We start from the raw sequence: 12663 nt of genomic DNA on the forward strand, positions 1-12663 counted from the left end.
GTCGGGCCAAACAACCTCTGACCCGGAAGTGACGCGCCGGTGATGACAGAGGCGCAAAAGTAAGACCTGGTGCAAAGACTGCCACTTTTATATCAGCCCACCTCATTGACGGCCACCAGTGGCGCTCATTTCAAGCGGTGACAAATCACATGGAGGATAAACACCTCTATGCTGCTACATTCGCAAAAAGAGCCTGAAAACATCACAACGTGCATCACAATTTTTTAGAAACACTGCCGTGAAATCAATCAATCTTTAGGCCGCAACAATCTCATAAACAGCCTGAAAAAATTTCAAAAAATGTTTAACAACTGACCCTTCACTTAGTCCCTCCTACAAGCAGCACCTGTCCAATCATAGATTAGCAACTGAAACTACTGAAAAACACAGGCCTGTCAAGCTTTGCATTTCTCTACATGTTGAAATTCTGTGCATGAAGCTCTAAAGCTGGAAATATACTTGCTTTTAACTACGCGTTCGCATACGTATCCCTACGCTTCATGGCTGCCTCGAGTATCCTGCGTCCATTTGGAGCGATGGTTGTGCGCGTCCTCAGAAATTAACGCTACGCATATACGCATGGTTAAACAGCAAGTATATCTCCGGCCTAAGACAAGTGATACTTGGTGTCCCATGTTAAATAAATGTAGTGGAGTCAAAAGTTGAAGATTTCCTCCTGAAATCTACTGCAGTAGAAATAAACAGGAACATCAAGTGGATGTACTCAGTACAGTACTGGAGTAAATGTACTCGGATACTTTCCACCAGTGGAAATAAAGAAAACAAAGATGGTGCTTTGATGTTTGACTTGAATCCAGCTGCAGCACTTTTTCACCCTTAAAGCTCCTTCAGGGGAAACATGAGGAGAAAAGTGGATTTGAAGACGTTGATCAAATGTCAAATCTTCCTGATTCACAGCTCAACTTGATATTTATGTTGATGGATTTTAGTCGTGTTCATGTCGCAGGTTTGAAAGCTGCCAGAACAAAGTAGCTCACAATCACAATCACAAATACTTTATTGATCCTCGGGGGGGAAATTGGTCACGTTACAGCTGCTCCCATTCAACAATACAAACATATAGAAGCACAGAGAAATGACAAGAATAGAAAAAGAACAAGTCTGTCAAAATATCGACGTTCTACTACAATATATAAAAGAGATCATAGAACAATAATAACTAAATATATACAACAGCAAGTTCACAAGTAAATATGGGCCTTATTCTACAATATATACCAGCAATATATTCATATAAAAACAGCAATCAATGGAAAATATGAGAAGAAATAGAAAGAATAAATACATCATCATCATCATCATCAGTGGTTATTTAAATTCCTCCAGTTTGATTAAATCAGGGTTTCATGTTTGAACTTGTGTGCTGAGTTGAATTTCAAAGCCAGTTGAACATTTTAAATCCAGTTGAACTAAATGATGAGGACATTGAATTTTTGCCAAATGAAGACAGAAAGCGTCGACATCAGCAGTTGAGAGGAAACGGCGCCATCTGGTGGCAGAAAGCAGCTCCAGCAGGAGCTCCACAACATGAACAACTGCTTCAACACTGATTTCTGAGGGGAAAAAGCTCCACAGGTCGACTTCATGTGTCTGTGTTGATCATGTCATGTGAAAAGCAGCAGGCTCACACATCAAACTGTGATTCACTGATGCTGCAGGAAATATGAGCATCAAAATGTTTTCACTTGTCAAACTTTACATTGAAAACTTTCTGCCTGATCGGCCACATGTGGAGCAAATCCACCGTATGTGTCGCTGATTTCAAAACAAGGCGTCTGCAACATAAAGACAGCAAATGAAAACCATCTTCCACGGCAGAGTAAAGCTTCACGCTGAGTCGTTACCACCTTGTTAAGTCATCATTATCTCATGATTATCATGACTCAGCATGTTGAACCTCAAACTACACAAGTGACAAACAGCTGCTCCACTTTTATCTGTAATGTACAAATAGTTGATAAAAACACAAACAGCAGAGTTCATATTTGTTGAAGCCACAGGAAGTAAGTTGATCATGTGACTGTTTTGATTCTGTCAGAATAAAAACAAATGCATCAGGAGACTGAAGACACGACTGCATTCAGCTCACATGTCTACAGGCTCAGACAGACAGTCAGGTCCATATACGCTGTTTGCAGGAACGTTAATGCTTAGCTAATGTTAGCTAGCAGGTTAGCTGTTAATGCTGACTTATATTTGAGGTAGTGGGAGATTCGCGCTGCTGTTGATGTCCAGTGTGATGACGGAGACGCTGGGAAACGTGACTTTGTTTATTTGCTGCTGTAGTTTTCTTTGAACTTTAAGGTCCAGTTGAGAACAGGACGTGTCAAACTGGTGGTGTGGGGAGTTAATTTTAGAAGGAGCATTACAGCCACACTCCGGGGCAGCCACAGCACTGACTGTTTGTCTGTGCTGTAATTCCTGCTCTGTCCTCCACACTTCTACATGTATGTTGGGACTGGATGAACACAGTCTTTCATTTGGTTCTATTATTGTGGAATCCAGGGGCGCAGTAATGAGGGGAACAGTGGAACTAAGTACCCAGGGCCCCAACATCTGGAGGTGGATCTCAGAGCAGGTCAGACTGCAGCACTGACAGTCGTCTCCACTGGTTGTGATTGGTCTGTCAGTCAATGCTGGATGAAGCTCTCCTCTCCACTCCACCTCCCAGTAACTCGGCCCAGTCAGAGTCTCTCCACACACAAGCTGCTGCTGCTTCAACCTCTGTGGATCATCAGGACACAGCTGATCCTCTCAACACAAACTCCTTCATCATCACTCACAGGACCAGAGACGGCGTCCAACTGATGAGAGAAGCAGAGAGACAGCAGGAGTCATAAATCAGTGTTTACAGAGACTCTTCTTCATCACATCCAGTATAAAGAGCAGCAGGACTTCAGTCCTGTTCAGAGCACAAGTGGAGCGGCTGTGGAGCGGAGCTGCTTCCTTTCAGCTCTCATGTTAACCTGTTGGAGTCGACACACTGAGCTGGAAGCTCACAGACCATCAGGTCTGTTGACTCTGCAGATTTCACTCAAGTACACAGTGGAAATAACCTGCGGAGAGTCCCTGAACGCATCATGCCTGAAGAAACACAGAGACATTCACTGCTCACTTTAATGATGGATTTACTGCTGTTAGAGTTCAAAGCTGTTAAAAACCAGAGTCTCACTTTGAATATTTCATCTACTTTTCAAATATTAACATGATAAACGTGAATATTCAAAATATTTGGACAAAACTAAAGACACATGGACAGATATATATATATATTTATGATGTTAAAGGTCCTACATGTTCATACAAAGACTGAAGACAAATCATCAGCTGTGGTTCCTGGACTTCAGCAGGTTCTGGTCTGTACAAAGACCACATGGTTACTAAATGTAATCATGGTTCTATGAAATAAGAGCCAGTGATTTGCCGGCTTCAGTCAGACTGATCTGAGATCTGTGACAAAGATGAATTGATCAATTGTTTAGTGATGAAACAAAAACTTTGAGATCCTGAAGCCTGTCACCGTTCTCCTCTCACAGCTTCACTGAGGAAAACAGGAAATACTGGATCTTGACTAGACAGAGTGCATTGCACTCTCGGACCTAAACCTGCAGGGGGCAAGCCAGCCAGGCCGTTCGTAGTGTGCTTTCACCGGTACTGTGACAGAGAGCTGGTATTGAGATGGGCCAGACAACATCAGATGAAGTACCAGGGACGCGACCTGCAAGTCTACCCAGACCTGAGTATCACCCTTGCCAAAAGAAGGGCTGCGTTTAACCACATCAAGGGAGCACTTTACCAGAAAGGTGTGCAGTTTCATCTGCGTTATCCAGCTCATCTGAAGATTATGTTTAAAGGAGAGAGCTACATGTTTAATTCACTGGAGGACGCCATGGCTTTCTACGAACAACAATTGGCTACCTGATGCCATCAGCTGCTTTGCAGGTTAGGTGCATGCTATGCATTTTGGTCGCCATTTAACGCCTTTATGCTGGCTTAACATACTACAGGACATAAGTAATATGAGTGACTGAACTGTAATTAATGAACACTTAAGTACTTTGAAGTGAAATATGGGTGATAATGTTGAGGATTTTGGTTACCCTGGCTCCTCTGCTCTTAGTAATGTCTATCACACAGCCATATTGGTCTGTAAGAGGAGGAGGGGAAGTGCAAAAATCTAATTTATATCACTACTACCTTTGAGGTTTGAACAATGACAATGGACATTTAGAATTTTCTTTTCTGGTACTATCATCCTCATTATCTTTCCTTTTTCTTTTTTTTTCTTTTTTTTACTAAGCTGGACGTTATAGAAGTTTGAGGAATTACATTATGTAAATGACAGAGTGGTTCCTAAACGAGGGGTGATAAGAGGGGAAATAACGATAATATTGCCTTTAGATTATTAATTGCTTCGACAAAATCTGTGTAGACTGCACCACGTTAAAATACCTGGAGTCTACAGTGCTTTATTTGATTTCTTAGTGTATATTCTTTATAGTTATATATACCTTATAACTATAGTCTCTGATCCTGGCATTGTCTGGAATGCGTTCAAAGCAGTCTTGAGAGGGCGACTAATTCAATATTGCTCATACCAAAAAAGGAAGGAGACTGAAAAATTACTCAGTTTAGAGCAACAGTAACTTCAGTATATTCAAAAACCAGACCAAACTACCTGGAACAACATGAATACAATAAGATTTGAAATAAATAGCATCCTCCAAAAGAAAGCTGAATTTGCCCTATTTTGTACAAAACAACATTATTACGAACAGGGTGAGAGAGCACAAAACGTTAATAAAACAATTTTTTTTACTTAAAATGAATTAATCACGGCAAAAAAGGAAATCAACAATGTATTTCGGGACTTTTATCAGGAATTCTATACATCACAAAGGGAAGTTGCTACAGACCAATATGAGCATTTTTTTTTCAACCTTACAGGTACCCTAGATCTCTTTATCCAATAGGGAACTACTGGAAAAAGAAATCTCATTACAAGAGGTAAAAGATGCAATAAAAGGCCTTAGACCAGGCCGTGCCCCTGGAGACGATGGTTATCCATCAGATTTTTATAAAAAATTCTGTGATATACTTGCCCCCAGGCTATTGGATGTGTTTTGCAGTGCACTGACAAAGGGTCTACTACCTGTAAGTATGAGGGAAAGTTTAATCACAATAATTCATAAAAAAGGGAAAGATCCTCAACATTGTGGCAGCTATAGACCCATTTCATTAGGAAATGTAGATGGTAAGATACTCGCCAAAATACTGGCTAATAGACTAGATGGTATACTCCCCACAATAATACACCAAGACCAAGTAGGATTCATCTGCAGATAACTTGAGAAGGTTACTACATATACTGTGGGGAAACAGAGACAACCCAGACCCTGTCATGGCCTTCTCCCTGGATGCAGAGAAGGCCTTTGACAGGGTCGAATCGGGCTTTATATTTTATACATTAAATAAATTTGGTTTCAGGCCATCGTTCTCAGCGTGGGTTAAATTATTATATATGGACCCCAGGGCATCAGTATTGTGTAATGGTATTATATCTTCTCCTTTTCACCTATATAGAGGCACAAAACAAGGCTGCCCACTTTCCCCTCATCTTTGCAATTGCCCTTGAGCCTCTAGCTATTTCAATAAAAAACGATATAAACATCAAAGGGGTCATAATTGGTGATCAGGAGCATAAATTATTTTTATACGCGGACGACATATTGCTGGTCTTGCGCAGCCCACAAACTACTGTCCCAATAATTGGATCTCTGACTGATAGGTTTTCTCGGAGGCAATGCCCATTTCAAACACATCTAGTAAATCACTTAGCACTGAATGGCCATTCAGATGGGTCCCCTCAGGCATGATGTACCTGGGAATTAAACTTATGAGTAACATTACAAAAATGGTGCAGGCTAATCTTCAGCCTATCATACGAAATATAGAATCTTTATTACAAAACTGGAGTAAGCTGAACATATCACTACTTGGCAGGATTAACTTAATTAAAATGATCATATTGCCAAAGGTTTATTATATAACTTAAATGCTGCCACTCTCCCTCCCTGCTAAACTCCTAAAAGAATATGCTAAATGCGTTGATCGTTTGTATGGCAAGGAAAAAAAAACTCTCTTTAACCGTATTAAGCTATATGCCGCCAAAAATAGTGGGGGACTATGGGGGACTATGACTATACAGACAGGTCAGTCCCTATCAGTTCATAATCCTGTACTAGAATTCTCTAGGGAAAGTTGGAAAATGGCACATAATCATATTGAAAATAACCCCTCATTGACATCTGAAGCATCAATATGGTTTAACATCAAGATTAAAATAGCTAAAAAAAACATTTTGCTGGTACCAATGGGCTAAAGTGGGCATCCTACATCTGGGGGATCTATATCATAATGGTCATATGGTTAAATTTGAATATCTGAAGCAAAATTATAATCTGACAAATATAAACTTCTGGAAATATCTCAAACTCCGACACTGTCTCCTTTCAGTCATGAGTTCTGGACCTGACACAAACACTAAAATTCAAAGTATGCTACGATATGTTAGCCTAAAAAAAGGTGGTACATCTGTTTTTTATAACCTCATCAGGGATGCCAATGCACCGAAGTTTGGGAGTCTAAAATTGGCTTTGGAGAAAGATATCAGAGAATATATTGGAATGAAGTCATATCTAGCTGGCACATCCCTGTTCGAGAAGTCCAGACACAGCTCACCAACTATAAAATCCTTCACCGGTCGTACTGGACCCCAAGCAGAATGGCTACACTCAAGCTAAAAGACGATGATTTATGCTGCCGCTGTTATAACGAAACTGGAACACTGGTACATATGCTGTACGGTTGTGATATGGTCAGGGACTTCTGGGGTAAAATAATATATTTTATAAATGAACTGTATTGTATATCTCTGACCCAAACCCCAGCACTATGTCTGTTGGGAATTATTCCCAGTAAATCTAAGCTGTGTGACCTGAAAAAATTATGGTGCCAACTGGCCATGTTAACAGGATGCAAAATCATTGTCAGACTGTGGAAAACAACTTCACCTTCATCTTTTAAAACTGGATTGAATTAATGACCAACATAGCAAATCACAAACAAGTCATATTTAGACTCTCAGGACACCAGGATCTGTTCTTGAAAACACAGAGCCGGACTATATTAAAGGTGGAAAATGCCCAAAGACTGATTTAACACATCACGAAAAATTAAATTCAGTCTATAAAGCCTGTGGTCAATATATGTATATATGTATATGTATAGGTGACATAGGTTATCTAATTATTTATTAATTTATTTTCATTTCATTTTATTATTATTTATTTTTTGTTTTTTGTTTTTTTCCCATCTGATCATGTATGTACGTGTGTATGTATATACATATATGCATGTGTGTATATATGTGTATGTATGAGCATGTAAAACTATATATGGATATGTATATGCATATAGATATACATTCTTCTTTCTTCTTTTTTATAGTTATGGAGATGTGGGGAGGGTTAGATGGGCAGGGGATACTTTAAAAATGTCCTAGGAAATATCTTATACTGTTCATGTTAGGACTAAATGCTGGACTTAAATATCAATTTAAAAAAAAAAAAAAAAAAAGGAAATCCTGGATCTTTACTTTGATTCAAACTGTGCTTACTTCGATCCTACTGAAACCGTCATGGACTGACTCCGCCCCTCTACTGTCCTCAGAGTCTCCAGTCGACAGTCTGGACTCTCCACAAGATCACACAGAGGCTTCACATCTGAATCCTTCAGGTTGTTTCCTCTCAGGTCCAGATGTGTCAGATGGGAGGGGTTGGACTTCAGAGCTGAGACCAGAGAAGCACAGCTGATCTCTGACAAACTGCAGCCCCTCAATCTGAATAAAGAATAAATGATGAAGATAAAAATCCATTTATAATCCAATCAGATGTGTTGAGGTTTTAAATGTGCAGCTCAACATTACTATGTCCTAATCAATGAACTTTTCTCTAAAATGAGCAGAGTGACTTTGTCATTGTGTTATTGTGGATCATCATAATGTCAGCCTTCTACACACATCATCCAAATGTCAGCACAACATTCACACACTTGTTCATGTCAACACACATTAATAACATGCTGCTGATCTCAGACCAGTCTGGAATAATCATCAAATCAGACATGTTGTTACTTTCACTTTCATTCTCTTCTGTTTCTTCTCATTCAAACAATCATGTGTCATTTGATGAAAAATACAGACACATGTTTTCTGTACAATTTCAAAATGTTCAATATGAAATAAATCAGACTTTATCAAATAAAAATTCATTTCATCAAGTCCTGAACTTTACAGACATGTTTAACAGCTGTCCCAGCACTTCTGCTGTTTCTGCTACGTTTAACCCAATAGTTAATAAGCATGCAGCTTTATTTGAAGTTATGTTTTGGTGTTTTTGTCTTTACTGGACAGGACAGCTGAAGAGCAGACAGGAAAGGGGGTAGAGAGAGACGGGATGACATGCAGCAAAGGGCTGCAGGCAGGAGTTGAACCAGCAGCTGCTGCAGAGGACTAACAGCCTCCATACATGAGGCAGACGCTCTACCAACTGAGCTACAGGGCCGCCCTGTTAATAAGCATGAACCTTTAAAAAATATACAATACAGAATAGGTCAAGCTTCCGGTTCTCATCAGAAATTGATTCTTTGATTAAACACAGAAATAAAGTCTGGACTCTGGCCAGACGTACTGGGGACCCTGGTCACTTACTTATTTTCAGACAGCTTAGAAACAAATGTCCATCTGCAATAAGAAAGACTAAATCTGATTATTATTTCAATCTAATCCCAAAATCAAATTCAAATCCAGCTCATTTCTGGAAGGCAGTAAATTCTCTTAACCGTAAGTCTTCCATCTCATTTCCTCCTCTCACCACAGCAAATGTCTGTTTTATATCAGAGCATGAGGAGATTTGTGCAGCTTTTAATGAACATTTTTCATCTGCTGGTAACCTGTTTGATCAAACTTACACAGGACCACCTCTGTCCACTATTGATCCAGTCACCCAGATAATGACAACTCCTCCTTTTTCACTGCAGCCTTTCTCTTTTCATGAAGAGGCCGATGCACTCCTTTCTATGGATTCTCAGATTTCTGTGGGAGACGATAAACTTGAGCCCGACTTTTTAAAACTTGCTGCTCCAGTTGTGGTCGGCTACATTACACATATTTTGAAGCTTTCAGTCAAGGCTCAATCCTGGGGTCTGTCCTGTTCACACTTTATATCAATGATATGACCTCAGCTGTCACTGGCTGGAATATTCATCTTTATGCAGATGACACCATTTTGTTGTGTATTGTGAATGATGCACACTCTGACATAAATTCCCTCCAACACTGCTTTTCTCATCTACAAGTTGCACTCAGTAATAATAAACTGCTTCTCAATGCAGACAAATCTAAATTCATGTTGTTCAGCACATCAAAAAATATGAACCTTGACAGCCTCATCATCTCCACCAACAATGGTACAAATACTGAAAGGCTCACAGAGTAGAAGTACTTTGGTATTTGGATCCATGAAAAGTTCACCTTTAAATATCATGTTTCCAAGCTGCTGACTTCTCTACCAATGAAAACTGCTTTCTTTTATAGAAACAGACTCTCCTTTCTGCTGCAGTGTAGAAAGATGCTTGTTGAGGAAACTTTTTTTTTTATCAGTCTCAGACTGTGGTGATATTTTATACATGCACACCTCTGCTGCCACTCTGAAGCCCCTGGACTCTGTTTATCACTCTGCCTTCAGATTCATCACTGGAGACAGTTATAACAGCCATCATTGTGACTTGTATACTAAGGTTGGGTGTCCCTCTCTCTGTGTAAGACGTGAAAGACACTGGCTTTTATTGATTTATAAAGATCTTATGGCTCTTTTACCTTTGTACATCAGTTCAATCATTTCTTTTGATGTGGGCTCTTATCAAACTCGGTCTAGTGACTGGATTACACTGCAGGTGTCGACTGTTTTTACTCAATCTGGAAAATCCACTTTTTCATATTGTGCACCTGTAATGTTGATCAACAGGCAGAACAATTCAAAGCTTTCCTCATTTTTATCCACAGGACAATTTAAATCTTTAACTGTACTGCATTTTACTTCTAGATGTTCCTGTTTTACCTGATTAATGTCTTCTACATTTGAACTGTTTTTATTTATTATTGACACTTTGATTTATTTTGACATTTTTATTGTGGCTTTTATTGTTTTTTACTTCTTGTTGCCACTTATGTAAGTTTCTCTTTGGTGTTTTCTGTGTCTAAGTGCTTTTATTTTTTATTGTTTTACTCTGCGACATTGAAAATGAGTCTCTACCTCAATGTATTTCCAAGTTAAAATAAAGGTTGAATGAATGAATGAAAATACTGTGTTGTGAAGGTTTTGTATAAAAAGACATTCCTGAACATGTGTTGAACTTGTTTGACTTTTTTGATTTCTTGATGTCTCACATGGAAGAAAAATGATAAATGTTGATTTAATTTGGCAGCACATTGAAGGATAAATCCTACAGTTTCCTTAATAACATGAATCCAGTTTGACTTCAGAGTAAATTCACAGACAAACTGTTCAGACTGACAAACTTTAAAAAAGAGCTGTTGTGATTTGTGCTGAAACAAACCCAGAAAACAAGAGAACTGAAGGAAATTTAAAACTTCTCTTGTGGATTTCATTTTGGTAGATATACACTGTACAAGAGCAAAATACATGAACTGACCTCAGAGTCTCCAGTCGACAGTGTGGACTCTTCAGTCCAGCTGACAGAAGCTTCACTCCTGAATCCTTCAGGAAGTTTCCACTCAGGTCCAGATCTGTCAGATGGGAGGGGTTGGACTTCAGAGCTGAGGCCACGACTTCACAGTGAGTCTCTGAGAGTCCACAGAGATTAAACCTGAGATGACAGAGAATATGAAAGTTAAAGAATAATAAAATCTGACTCTTTATTATAAAAATAAAGTGACAAAGCACATGAACCTGAGCGTCTGCAGCTCAGCTGGTCAGTCACTGATCACAAGGTTTGTGGTTTGAAACTTGAGCTCCTTCTGTCCACATGTCAAAGTTTTCCTGAACAACATCAGGAAACACAAACTGCTGTTTTTGGACACAAGTGTCCAAATGACTGTGACGTAAACGTGTCTTATTTTGATGAACAGCTGATTTGTGTTTGTTAAACTTTATTTTAATGAAGTGTAAAATCCCTGCAGGTTGTTACTGCACTCGTATATATTTACCTCAGTCATGTGTTTGTGTGTATTTTGATGAATCTTATGTTTCTCCATCTGCTTTTCATCTCACACTAAATGAATTGAATGACTCCTGTTGCATTAATAGTTTCATTAGTACTAAAGACTGAATGATGATCATTTATGGATGATAGTTTTTCTCAAGTGGAGTTCAGCAGTTTAACAAGATCATTTCTTCTGTGAGCCTGGTGAAGATAAAAATCCTCCAGTGAACTGAACCTACTGAGCTCTCCTTCACTGGCAGAATGAACCTGGAGGACATCCCAGGAGCTGACTGTGTCCTGAGCTGCTGTCTGAGGAAATCAGCTGACAAATACACAAAGACTGTGGCTGCAAATTCAATGAAAACCAGTGTGGAAATGAGAGCTGCTACTTTCTCTGCATATGTTGCCTTTAGTGTCTCTGTTGTGAAATGGTGCAGAAAGGAAACACGTTGTCTGACAGTTTGTGTTTGCATTTCTCACATTAGGGTGACCAGATGGAAAAGCTTCAAAGTTGCCATGAAGTCAAAATCTCCATGTTTCATAGTTTTGATGACATGTGTATTGATGTATATATCAGCGGCAGTGGAAGACATCTATCAGGCCTGATGTCGGGGCAGAGCCTCAAACATCAGCAGAGACTCAGCTCACCCTGCCCACCACCTCATCAAACTCCTCCCCTCTGGCAGGCCATACAGGAAATACATGCACACACCACAAGACTGAAAAACAGCTTGTTCCCTAAAGCTGTAAAAGTGCTGAACACAGCCTGAACCCCCTCACACACCCCCACAAACTCCCACTAGAGAAGGCAAGCTTTTGGCTCTGACTGAGAAGGTGAGACAAGGCATGAGGAGCAAACAACTCCTGAAGAAGGTTAGCTGCAGGGAGACGTCCCTGTTCACTGCTCCGCCACCAGGAGATGTTCTGGGCTAAGGAGCCAAACATCTATGAGCGGTGGTCCCCAGCTGATGACCCTGCAGCTAACAAGTGGGCACCGGTGGAGGAGCTGCAGGCCGAGAGCCTGGCAGGATGAACACCTACCTGTTCACATTAAACACATTCTTAAAAAACAAAAACATGTTTTACCTCATTTTTATGTCTTTTTGTTTACAATATAATTCCATATTTCACAGTTTTGATGTCTCCAGTATTACATACAAAAAAAATAATTAAATAAAAAAAAAACATATATAGATATATTTTCTTTTCCTAATATTACATTTCTATATTTTAATACTTGTATATTTCTATACTTGTATATTGTGTTCTTGATGTATTTTTCTAATGTTCTCTTGTATCTTTTCTAATCTCAGGGAGTTCCATCATAATTTCATTGTGTTGTTGTCTGCAGCAGAACAA

General features: G+C 39.5%; 1 pseudogene across 1 annotated transcript; it reads right to left on the reverse strand.

Annotated features, from left to right (window-relative positions):
* Positions 1-1000: 1000 nt before the first annotated feature.
* On the reverse strand, positions 1001-12249 carry LOC146317059 (uncharacterized; annotated as a pseudogene). Its single transcript, XR_014771752.1, has 4 exons — positions 12132-12249; positions 10795-10968; positions 7700-7921; positions 1001-2825 (listed from the first exon to the last, which is right to left on the reverse strand). The product of XR_014771752.1 is annotated as an uncharacterized LOC146317059 (transcript).
* Between the last annotated feature and the right edge of the window lie 414 nt (positions 12250-12663).

Source organism: Lutjanus erythropterus, chromosome 13 (genome assembly GCF_056507025.1).
Source record: "Lutjanus erythropterus isolate fLutEry1 chromosome 13, fLutEry1.hap2, whole genome shotgun sequence".
NCBI lineage: Eukaryota > Metazoa > Chordata > Actinopteri > Lutjaniformes > Lutjanidae > Lutjanus > Lutjanus erythropterus.